Genomic DNA, 12,300 nt, shown 5'->3' with positions numbered 1-12,300 from the left:
GGAAATAGTCATTGAGAAGTGACTAGGTCAGGCCTAGTGTAGACACTTGGGCTCCTGCCCTCAGTATGCTTACATTCTAATAGGGAAGACAAATACAGGTAGAGCTATTGACGTGTGTGTGCGTGTTTGTTGAGATATAAATCTAATATATATGTGCTCTATATGTGTAAATTTATATAATATATGTGAGATACACATATAAATAAACATATGTATTATATGTGTAAATATGAATATATGGAGGTATGTATACATGTTTGCATAGAAAATATATACAGCTTAGTTATGTTTCTCCCAAGATATAGCTGAAGCCAATGCTCAAGCATTCAGTGATCATTTGAAAACATACCTGTTAATATTGTTTATATTATTCATGAGTGGAATGTAGAGAATGTTGAAAATATTGCATGTGTTTTTAGCATTTTATAAGATTTTTAATATATAAAATTTTAGATGCAATCCTAAAAATGTCACCTCTTGGTAAGAACATAGATTTTTTTTGTATTTATTTACTAAATTAAAAATTTGCATACATTTTGAACTTTTGTTTACTTAACAAAATGTTTAGTTTTTAAATTGTAAAAATAGATGAAATTGTAGTGGACACTGAGAAATAGTAGAAATATGATAGGTGAGATGGACCGAATAATGTTCCCCCAAAGATGTCCACATCCCAATCTCTGGAACCTATAAATACGTTACCTTGCATGGCACAATGACTTTGCACATATGATTAAATTCGGGTCTTGAGATGGGGTGATTATTCTGGATTATCTGTGGGTCCTGCATACTCACAGGTGTCCTTATGAGACAGACAGAAGGATCAGAGTCAGAAGTAGGAAATGTGATGACAGAGCAAGAGTTGGAATGATGTAAGGAAGGAGTCATGAACCAAGGGACACAGGTGGCCTCTAGAATCAGGAAAAGGCAGAAATGGATTTTCCCTTCTAAACCTCCAAAGGGAGCCAACCCTGCCAACACATTAACTAGCTCGATGAAACTGATCTCCAGAATTATAACGTAACAGTGTTGTTTTAAGCCACTAAATTTGTGCTAGTTCATTACAGCTGCAATAGGAAACTAAGACAATAGTGAATTATTAGAGGAGAGATAAAGTAGGTTTCAAGAAAGAAACAAAACTCTACCATGATGGATACGGGAACACTGAGGAAAGGCGAGAAAGATTGGGACTAAGAAGAGAGAAATGCCGGACAATCAAATAGAAGTGAACGGAAATAAGTTGTCATCTAAAATAAAGGAATTACCAAGTACCCTGTGAACACTGCAATACACATGAGCATCTCCCATTCTATTGTTCATAAATAGTCCTTTCTCAGTCAGAAGATGAAAGTCTCTTGTGTGATAAGTCTTATAAATTCACCAATAATTAATCATTAAGTTCCAGGAACTGACACTTGAGAGGATTGTAAGAGAAAAAAAATAATTTTTTTCTACCTTTCTAAATTCTTCTGGCTGATCTAATAATCAATTTGACACAAGACAGATTAACTAGAAAAAATAACCACATTTATACCCTATGCAGGGACTCCATAAGAAGAACATAGGACACATCAGGCAGTTGAGGCTTGGGTGCCATTTTGAGCTAAGGAGAAAAGGGGGCAGTGTTCTGGACTTCGGAGGGAAAGTAGGCAACCCATAGGCAGATGACAAGGAGCAAGCATTTGGTAAATTAATTCTTGCCACGCGTGTCCCAGGAACAAAGGGGTACAGAGGGAAGACTAACAGAGTGTTCTAGATTCTTCCCTGTCTCTTCACCTAGTTCATATTTTGATAAGGTGACAGCTCCTTCCTTTAAGCAGGCTTTTCTATTTGGATTCCTTTAGACAGGTGAGGGGGACGTAAAAGGTTTTTCTTGAGTCTTTTGTTTCTTAAAAATAACCAGCTTACAATAATAAAAAAAAGGCATATTTTTGGATTGCCAACTCTGTTCTCCCTCAGGATCTTCATGCGCCTTCTAAAGCAGGGGTCCCCAAACTTTTTACACAGGGGGCCAGTTCACTGTCCCTCAGACCGTTGGAGTGCCAGACTATAAAAAAAACTATGAACAAATCCCTATGTACACTGCACATATCTTATTTTAAAGTAAAAAACAAAATGAGAACAAATACAATATTTAAAATAAAGAACAAGTAAATTTAAATCAACAAACTGACCAGTATTTCAATGGGAACTATGCTCCTCTCACCCACTACCAATGAAAGAGGTGCCCCTTCCGGAAGTGTGGTGGGAGCTGGATAAATGGCCTCAGGGGGCCGCATGTGGCCCGCGGGCCGTAGTTTGGGGACCCCTGTTCTAAAGCCTATGTTTAGTCAAACACATCTAATTACACATTGATCATTACAGAGTTTAACCACTGGGTGCAGAAAGAGTATCTAGAAAAGTTATTAACTGTGCTTACATTCTTATTCTTCTCAGATACATTTCATGTGTGAATAAGCAAAATGCACTTATATTATTACTAATAGCTAATTTTTAGGTAGCACCTTACTAAGTATCAAGACCTATTCTAAGTGCGTTTTCTATATTAAAGCAATTGATTATCACCGTGAACCTTATGCGGGAAGTACTATTTTATTACCTCCATTTCACAGATGAGGAAACTGAGATAAGAGGCACTAAATGACTTGCACAAGGTTGCACAAGAAGTCCTTGGCAGAAGCTATATGACACCTGAGTTGTGCTCTTAAGTACTAACCTACTGTCTTTACAATTAAGGTCTTCTAATAGAAATGTATGCGGTATGCTGGGTATACTAGTAATAGTGTGATTATGGCACACATAGTTACCTTGGAGCAGAAAGGAAGGGGTACCTGCCTGTAATTAGGAAGTGAGATGGTAAGAAAATATTCACAGAGTAGGTTATAGATTTGCTGGGCCTTTAAGGGTGAATAAGACATGACCAGATATACAGAAGCAAGGATATTTCAGGTCACTAGAATGGCATAAGGACAGATGTTAAAGACCTAAGCTATACATATACAGTGTGTTTGGGAAACAGCATGGACTTTTTTTTTGGTATATTTCTGAAGTGAAAAGCAAGGAGGCAGGAGTGGCAGAGAGATAGAATCCTGAATGTGCCCGACTGGGATCCACCTGGCATGCCCACCAGGGGGTGATGCTCTGCCCCTCTGGGGCGTTGCTTCATTGCAACCAGAGACATTCTAGCACCTGAGGCAGAGGCTATGGAGCCATCCTAAGCACCCGGGCCAACTTTGCTCAAATGGAGCCTTGGCTGTGGGAGGGGAAGAGAGATAGAGAGAAAGGAGAGGGGGAGGGGTGGAGAAGAAGATGGGTGCTTCTCCTGTGAGCTCTGGCCTGGAATCGAACCTGGAACATCCACAGGCTGGGCCGACGCCCTAGCATGGAGCCAACCAACCAGGGCAACAGCAAGGATTTTTATGTGGTGAGCGCTGTTATATGTTAGAGGGCACTTGGGGGTAAGTGGTGTGAAATGAGCGTGGGATAGTTAAAAAAAGACATCTAGACCAACTATCTGCTTATCCTACCTGCTCTGTCCAATATGGTATTTCTAATGGGGTTAGTACAACTGAAGAACATAATTTAAAATTTTATTTATTTAGTTTAAGATGTGTTTAAGTTTAAATAGCCGTATGTTTAGTGTCTGCTACATTGGGCAATATAGTCTTATATGAATATAAGGTATTTAAATTTTGGGGGACATGGGAGAAATTATGATGAGTTTGAAGATGGGAAATGACATGCTTGGATTTCTTTTGGAAACATTATGTTAAAGGGTATTTTTACTAGGGAGAAAGTTCTAACTTGATGTATGCTATGCTTGTAACCCACTTGCAAGACTTGGGGAGTTATGCTTTGGTCACAGCTGACTAAGGTAGGGTAGATATCTGAACAAAATTGTCCCCTTATGGCTCCTCAGAAGCCTAGGACATGACCTAGTGCAAGAGCTCTACCTATGGGAACTGAGGACGGATGGTGGCTGGCCAACCCAAGCAGATCTCTCTCAGAGGGTTTAAACTGACCCATGTGGAGACTATGACAAATTAGTAATATGGTGGGAAGAAGCAGAAAGACAATGAGAGGTGGGGGAACTGGTTTATGGTAGGGAGACTGACAGAGTTGCCTTTCAGCGCCCAGAATTTTGTCAAATAGCTCGTGCTGTTTTTGCAAGGTAAGCAGCAGGAAATATTTAATTTCTAAGAAAGATGGCTGAAACTGTGTCCTGTCTTCCTTTCAGACCCCCTGAATCTTTGTATTAAACTTCTTGCATTGTGAGAGTTAAGTGTAACAGTCTTTGTTATTCTACAAAAATAAGAAATGAATATGCACAGCTCTGATCTCAAACATACTGATTTATAGCAGTGCTTTGGAACCATGTACCCTGGAGTATCAGCACGGTTTGTCAGCATTGTTTACGAATAGCTGTGAGAATGGTGATTTGTGTCTGGTGAGGCCTCAGCTTGGTCACATATCAGGAATGTGCCTATGTGACCAGCAGAGTGTGAGGATTCCGGCTGAGACTCCATTTGGGTGTTCTGTTCACAAGTCAATGGTTTTTTTTGTTTTTTTTTTTTTTTTTTAATGAGGTAAAATTTTTAATTGGCTTGTTTTGTGGGTTATGTGTATGACTCAGACATTTTTCTACTAATTGAAAGATACAGACTATTCCAGACTTTTCCCGTAATTTCTTTTTTGATCATTTTATTCCCTCTTGGTCTTTCTTTCTTTCCTTTTTCCTATACTTCTTTCTTTCCCTCCTTCCTTCCTTCCCTTGTTCCCTTTCTCCTTCCCTCTTTCCCTCCTTCTTTCTCTTCCTCCCTCTGTGCCTCCCTCCCTCCCTTCCTTCCTTTTTTTCACATGAGGCCAGTGGTTCTTGAGCTGAGAAAGTGGATCCTGCAAAGACACCTCCAGAGAGAAGACAACTGGACTTGCAAATGGCTTCTCTGCCCCTTCACTGTGAGACAGCCTTGAGCTGTGATGCGTATCCTTAGTGTGATTGCTGCATTGCGTCTCTTTCCTTGTGACAAACTAGATTTCTAAGTATTATCCTTTTGGGCACTGTGGGTCTTCTCTGTTGAACAGCTACTGTTAGCACGCTGTTCTGCACTGAGCTCTCCGGTGCTCTTCTCAGCAAGCTGATGCGGCTGGAGCTAAAGCAGGGTAGTGGGAGTCGATGGGAACGGGAGGGTTAGACTGAATTAGGAGGTAGAATCAACAGTGATGGGTCAGTGAACTTTTAATTAAATGTGAATGTAAAAAGAGTGAGGGAGGAGGTTTTAGCTTTGGGCAATAAAGTCCACTATGGTAATTATTATTTGAGCAATCTCTATATAATCTAGTGAAATCTTCTTTTCTTTTAAGAGAACAGTGAGTGTTAGAGGTGAATTGAAGAGCTAATTGTACAGTTTTTAATTCAGCCTATTATAGTCTATAGTTTAGCCAGGGATAGAAATGACTGATAAGAAAATCAGATTCAGGCCCTGGCTGGTTGACTCAGTGGTAGAGTGTCGGCCTGACATGCAGGAGTCCTGGGTTCGATTCCCGACCAGGGCACATAGGAGAAGCACCCATCTGCTTCTCCACCCCTCCCCCTCTCCTTCCTCTCTGTCTCTCTCTTCCCCTCCTGCAGCCAAGGCTCCATTGGAGCAAAGTTGGACCGGGTGCTGAGGATGGCTCCATGACCTCTGCCTCAGGCACTAGAATGGCTCTGGTTGCAGCAGAGCAATGCCCTAGAGGGGCAGAGCATCGCCCCTTGGTGGGCAAGCTGGGTGGATCCTGGTTGGGCGCATGCGGAAGTCTGTCTGACTGCCTCCCCATTTCCAACTTCAGAAAAATACAAAAAAAAAAAAAAGAAAACTAGATTCATAAAACAGATAAATGAGATTTTTGGCAAATGGTGAATACCCTCTGTGTATACACTCTTACCATTTAGGATCATTATCCTTCATCAATGAACAATTACTGAGCACTGTTATGAGTCAAAAACTGTGCTATGAGACAACAACACGACGATTACAGGAGGGGAAGAGAGGTAGGGTGAGGTAGAGGAGGGTAATGGAGGGATAAGTGGTGATGGACGGAGACTTGACTTGGGGTGGTGAACACACATAATACAATTCTATGGGTTACAGAATTGTACACCTGAAACCTATATAATTTTACTAATCATTGTCACCCATATACATTCAATGAGAAAAAAGAACTGTGTTGTGTATTAAGAATAAAGACAAGTTTGAAGACCTGGCCTATGATCTCAAGGGGCTTCCGATATACTATGAAATATTTGGCAGCGAAGAGACTTGTGTAAAGTGGGAGGATTGACTGAAGACTGAAAAAACAGAAATGATGATCATGAAATTACAAAGTAACAATCTAGGTTTTAAGACTGTAATTATAAAATTAGATTTGCGGTTCTAAGTTTTTCAGTGGAAGAAAGAGCACTTCTTCCAGTCTTTGTGGAATTGTTGATGTCAGCCTGTGGCCAGAGGATTGCGATGTATTTGCAGTGTATCTTGTGTTTCTCCACAGAAGACCACGAGACTAAGAAAATGTAGACACATTATCCCCGGAATATTGCAGGGCTGCAAACATGCTGGATTTGGTGGGTATAGGAATGAGTAAAACAAACTTTCAAGCAGGGTTTCTCAACATTGGCACTATTGAGGAGAGTTTGGCTGCAAGTCCTGCTTACCCAATTATATCTCTGCTCCTATTTCTCTCACTAATTGGAGACTCGTCATTGCTCAGATTGCCAGACAGCGAACTATATTCATAAGCAGAGATCTGGAAGACATTACCAAGGTCTAAGAGGCAGAGTGGATGGATGACATCTTTTCCTCTTGACCATCGAATTACTGTCTACTCAGTCAACATCACTTCCAAGGTCCAGGCAGAATCCTTCAGTCTCTCCACTATACCATGCCCAGCCTTGGAAATTGCTCTGTATTACTTTATTTTGATGTATTACAGCTACTTAGTTCAATGTCTATCCAAATGTGGTGAATTCTTAGAGAGCAAGCACCAGGTCTCACTAATTTTTCTGTCCCTTGGGACAGAAACAGTACTAGAAGCATATTGGATGCCTAATATTTGTTAAATGAACAAACGATGAAAGAAACAAATGAAAATAAGAGGGATAATATGATAAATATATTAGAGGACAATTTGGCAATGTTTATCTACCTAAGTTAAAAGGCACGAATCTTTGGGTCCAGCAATTACATCTCTAAGAATTAACCCTACAGGTTTATACAAACACGTGCCAGACATCTGTATATAGTGTTATGCACTGCAGTGTTGTTTGTTTCTAAGCAAAAGCTTAGAAATGATGGACGTGCCCACTAATATTGATAAAATGAATTATGGAATATGCATACTGTGGAATACCAAGCAGCTATGAAAAACACAATGTAGAAAGATCTTTAGGATATCATGTTAAAGGAAAAAGGCAAGATTTAGAACATTGTAATATGCAGACTATTGTGTAAAAAATGGAGGACATATCTATATCTTACATTTGCTTATATATGTATAAATGTCTGGAAGGATCCAGATGAAACAAATAACTTATTTGGAAATTAAAGCATGGAGGGAGAGACAGACCTTTCATTGTATTCCTTTTTATATTTTTAATGTCTGAAAAATATAAACAAGTGACTCAAAATATTATATAAGTAGTTATTTTTTAAACCGCATATGGATGGTTATAGAAACTTTACTCATAAACATTGCCAAGACTTAGTAGCAGCCAAGATGTCCTTCATTAGGTGAAGGAATATATAAACTGTGGTATAGCAAGACAACGCTCTAAATACCAAGCACTACAAAGGAAAAGAACTATCACGTCATGAAAGACATGGAGGAAACCTAAGTGCATATTACAAAGTGAAAGAAACCAAACTGAAAAGGCTGCATCCTGTGTGATTCCAACACCATTCTGGAAAAGATAAATCTGTGAAGACCGCAAGAAGGTCAGTGGTTGTCAGAGGTTAGAGGGTAGGGAGAGACAACCAGGCAGAGCACAGAGGATTTTTAAGACTGTGAACCTGATCTGCAGGATGCTATAATGATAGATACATTTCATTATACACTTCATCAAAACCCATAAAGTGTCCAGCACAAAGAGTGAATACCAGTGGGAATGACGGACTTTGGGTGATTATGACGTATCAATGTAGGTTCCTTGGTTGTAAGAAATATACCACGCTGGTGGCAGATGTTGGTGATAGGGGAGGCTGTGCACGAGTGGGGGCAGGAGTAGATGGGAAATCTCTGTACCTGCATTTCAACTTTGCTGTGAACCTAAAACTGTTCTAAATATAGTCTATTTAAAAGGAAAAAATAAAATAAAATAGTGAGTTAGATTTACATCATCACTAAAGAACCCTAAATTCTGAAGTGATTCTCGGTCACTCTGTGGTCTGACTTTGTGACTTAAAGTATGTGGGCTGTGGTATATTATTTTTGGTGCTATGGGTGACATCGGTGCATTACAGCCATCCATATATACACACATTTCCTGCTAAAAGCCACTGTGCTTTTCTGTCACCTATTGGCCGGGGCTCAGGCCTGCTGTAAATTGAGCTCACCCTGCAGTCTGGCCGTACTATCCTGGTTCACGTGCCACTGGGCTCCTTTCTCTGCTGGGCCAGTGAAGCTTAATACTCAAAATGTGGGCTCTGCAGTCAGCCTGTCTAGACTGGAATTTTGGACACATCTAGTTCCTAGCTGTGTGACCTTAGGCTTTTGTTTTCTCACCTGTATCACAGACACAGACACCCTATAGCATAGGGGTTTGGTGAGGATCAAATGAAATAATACATGTGAAGCACTTAGTAGTGATTGGCACATACTTCAACTGTTGTTGTGTTGTTACAAGTTTTATTATCACCATTATATTCATCATCAACCATGCCTAATCTCTGCTGGTTTCTTTGGGCAAGAGTAGTTGCCTGTTGGAAGCATGAAGAATATTCAGAAAGCCTCACTTAGGGACTCTGGCCTGAATTTTCTTGGTTTCTCCTGATGTTGTCTGTTGGAGCATAGGTTTAGAATCCTGGTTTAAAACAGATCTTCTTTGTGATCTGTTCAGCGGATAAAGCAATTGACTCATCAGTCTTACTGCACCGAGGAAGAGCTGGGCATAAGGGATAAGAGATTTGCCACAGTGAATAGCGGGTCTGCACAGAAAATGGATTTGGGGCCCCTGTGGGCTCTCTGCTGGGCTCTGCACCTGCATCATGGTAGCGCCATCCAAGTGTATCGAGCAGTCGCCAGCTCTTGCAGCACTGACAGTAATTCATTCATTCTGGCATCTGCCCACATCCAGCCAAAGAGAAATTGGTTCTGTAATTATCACCATAATGATGTATCTCTTGTTTTAACGTGCACATAACATTTATTTTCTCCATCTGGGAGGAAAACTGGGACCCTTTATCTTCCAACCCCTCACAGTCCCGGCACAATAGATTAGAGATGCTGATTTGTTCTATTAGTATATTTTACATTTTCAGCATCACTTTTGGAATCTTTCTGGGGTGAGGAGGTATCTTAGTCCATCAAGCTGCTATTGCAATATGCCATAGACTGGGCGGCTGAAAAACAACAGAAATTCGATTCTCACATTCTGGAGGCTGGAAGCCTACTATGAGGGTGCCAACATGCTTGGCTGAGAGCCCTTTTCCTCATTCATAACTGGGTCTTCTTGCTGTGTCCTCACATGGCGGGAGGGCTAGAGGGCTCTGCAGGGTCTTTTATAAAACACTAATCCCATTCATGATGGCTCTATCCTCTTTACCTCAGCACCTCCCAAAGGCCTCACCTCCCAATACAATCATTTTTGGTGGTTAGGATTTCAAAATATGGATTTATCAGGGTGTGGGTGACCTAAACACACAGGAGGAGGAAACAATCATTTAATAGCAATATTAAATTACTGTATGAAAAGTAGTTAGAAAAATGCCTGGCACATTAAAAGTGCTATATAAATTTTGCTGTTTTCATTATCATGTAGTAGTAAGTGCTCATTTTGGCTGATTGTTTCATTGGATACAATACCTAGAGAAAGCACTGTTCTGTTTTAAGAGATAGAGTCAGCCAACACTTCCCCACCTGAGACCGGTGGCAGACATGGCTAATTAGCCAAGGCACGCTTCTGTGTAAGTCCAAAGCTGTCTGACAAACTTCATGATATCCCTCCCGGCAGCCTGCACCAAGCAGTTGGCACTGGCCCCTGGGAAAAACGTTGGCCACCCCTGCCTAGCAGCTTATGAGCTAAACAGGACTGAAGAGCTCCGACACTCCAGGTGAAAGGGGTGTGGTGGAGGCAAGTTATTCTAAGAATGCTCAAGGCCTCCCAGCTCAAGGCCCGAGTGAAACCAGGGCCAAACCTATTTGGCCACCTCCACACCCAGGCACATTCTTGAGTGACCTCTTCACACTTAGAAATTCTTCATTTTGGGCAGGTTTTGTTTTTTTCCTGAATGTCTTTTTGGTGATTAAAAATGTCTGTATTTTCTTAAGCATTTAGCTCTTTTTTTTTTTTTTTTTGGTTTTGTTTTGTTTAATCAAAGATTTGGTTCTAAATGAAAAGACGCCGGTATGGTTTAGTGGTATGGATTCCTGGTACATAAAATAAGAGAAACCCTCAATTACATGCAGAAATAATTGCTTAAAAGCTCCAAAGCCTTAAATGTACTCTGAGCAATGTATTTACCTCATTACAAGGTGAAAACTTATTCCCTGGTTTTATATTTTATGAAGAACGAAACTGTGCACTTGAACATTCTGTAATGGAAGTTACTACCTGTCCTTACAAGCCAGCTCTGAAACTGTTTTAGCCCTTCATTTGGGTCAATGAATGCTGAATGTAACTTCTAATTTATTTTTTTAGTTCAACCAAATCATACCTTGGTCTTCTAACTTTCTCATCAACACTCAACCTCAATCCAACCAACATTTATGGGCATCACAGAAATTTAAGACATATTTGAAAATATTTTGCATATATAAAGGACTGAATACACACACACACACACACACGTATGTTATTTTATTTTTATTTTTTTTTATACTTTTCTGAAGCTGGAAACGGGGAGGCAGTCAGACTCCCGCATGCGCCCGAACGGGATCCACCCGGCACGCCCACCAGGGGGCGATGCTCTGCCCATGGGGGGGGGGCATCGCTCTGTCGCGACCAGAGCCACTCTAGCGCCTGGGGCAGAGGCCATCCCCAGCGCCCGGGCCATCTTTTGCTCCAATGGAGCTTTGGCTGCGGGAGGGGAAGAGAGAGACAGAGAGGAAGGAGAGAGAGAGGGGTGGAGAGGCAGATGAGCACCTCTCCTGTGTGCCCTGGCTGGGAATCGAACTGGGACTTCTGCACGCCAGGCCGACGCTCTACCACTGAGCCAAATGGCCAGGGCCACACGTATGTTATTTTAAAGAACATTTTCCATTTTAGATTTTCAAATTCCTCAGCCCAGGATAAGGGCACATTAGGGAGTGACGTCCCGGTTCATAGTGACTTCTAATCTGAATGTTTCTAGTTTTTGTTATAGCTGCTTCTGCTCAGCTGGACTGTAGTTTTTAGGGACAGTTTTGAAACTGGAAGGATTGGTTGATTGTTGGTGTAACAGAAGAATAAAGATGACCCAAGAAATTCTAATGATCGACTTCCCTCAGCAATGTTCCAGGACTTGTCTCTCCTAAAGGGTTTGGTTCCCACGAGCAGTGTACTTCCGGTAGGCGTATTGTGCCTCAACCTTCCAGCACTACGGGCAGATAGAGATTCTTCCTACCTTCAGTTTTTTGTTTTGTTTTTTAAAAGAGAATCCAAAAATAGGTTGAGTACTACACCACCTTGTCAGTGATATACCTGTGTGTGGTTGATATCATTCAAAAGAGTAATAACAGCAGCATTTTTAATTTTGGGGCAAACAAGACCATAAATTATATGAAGAATTCACCAAACAAAGACAGCAGGTCCATGAGTGAGCCTGTTTTAATTGAATTGGTATTTATACAGGTGACACCCTCTTTCACACCACCCACTCCTCCCTGAATGACTCAGCCACAAGGGGAGAGAAGCCTGTGAACTTCCTGAGCACAGTCAGGTGCAAGTGGGAACCACACTCAGTAAACTCCAGGTACGCAGGAAGTTTCAGCTGGGTCCACCTGGACAATCACTGCAGGCTGTTTAGACGAAAAGTCCTGGTTTCCCACTCAAGAGAGGTAAGTTGAATTATATTTACAAACATAAATATGTCTGCTTTACTTGCATAACTTGCTCTGGGTTCTAAGAAA

At 41.1% G+C, this 12,300-nt stretch overlaps 1 protein-coding gene across 11 annotated transcripts in view; it reads left to right on the top strand.

Annotated features, from left to right (window-relative positions):
• The first annotated feature begins 12,056 nt into the window (after positions 1-12,056).
• Positions 12,057-12,300, top strand: part of SCEL (sciellin) — a 134,149-nt gene continuing 133,905 nt past the window's right edge. For 3 of the 11 annotated variants that reach the window (XM_066235771.1, XM_066235769.1, XM_066235763.1), the window contains exon 1: positions 12,060-12,228. The gene's annotated coding sequence lies outside the window, so the exon portion shown is untranslated. Of the gene's footprint in view, positions 12,229-12,300 lie in introns of all 11 variants that reach the window. The other 8 variants (XM_066235768.1, XM_066235774.1, XM_066235773.1 and 5 more) reach the window with 6 other exon arrangements.

Source organism: Saccopteryx bilineata, chromosome 6 (assembly GCF_036850765.1).
Source record: "Saccopteryx bilineata isolate mSacBil1 chromosome 6, mSacBil1_pri_phased_curated, whole genome shotgun sequence".
NCBI classification, from domain to species: domain Eukaryota; kingdom Metazoa; phylum Chordata; class Mammalia; order Chiroptera; family Emballonuridae; genus Saccopteryx; species Saccopteryx bilineata.
Note: the sequence above shows the minus strand (reverse complement) of the source record. Positions and strands in the feature narration are given on the sequence as shown.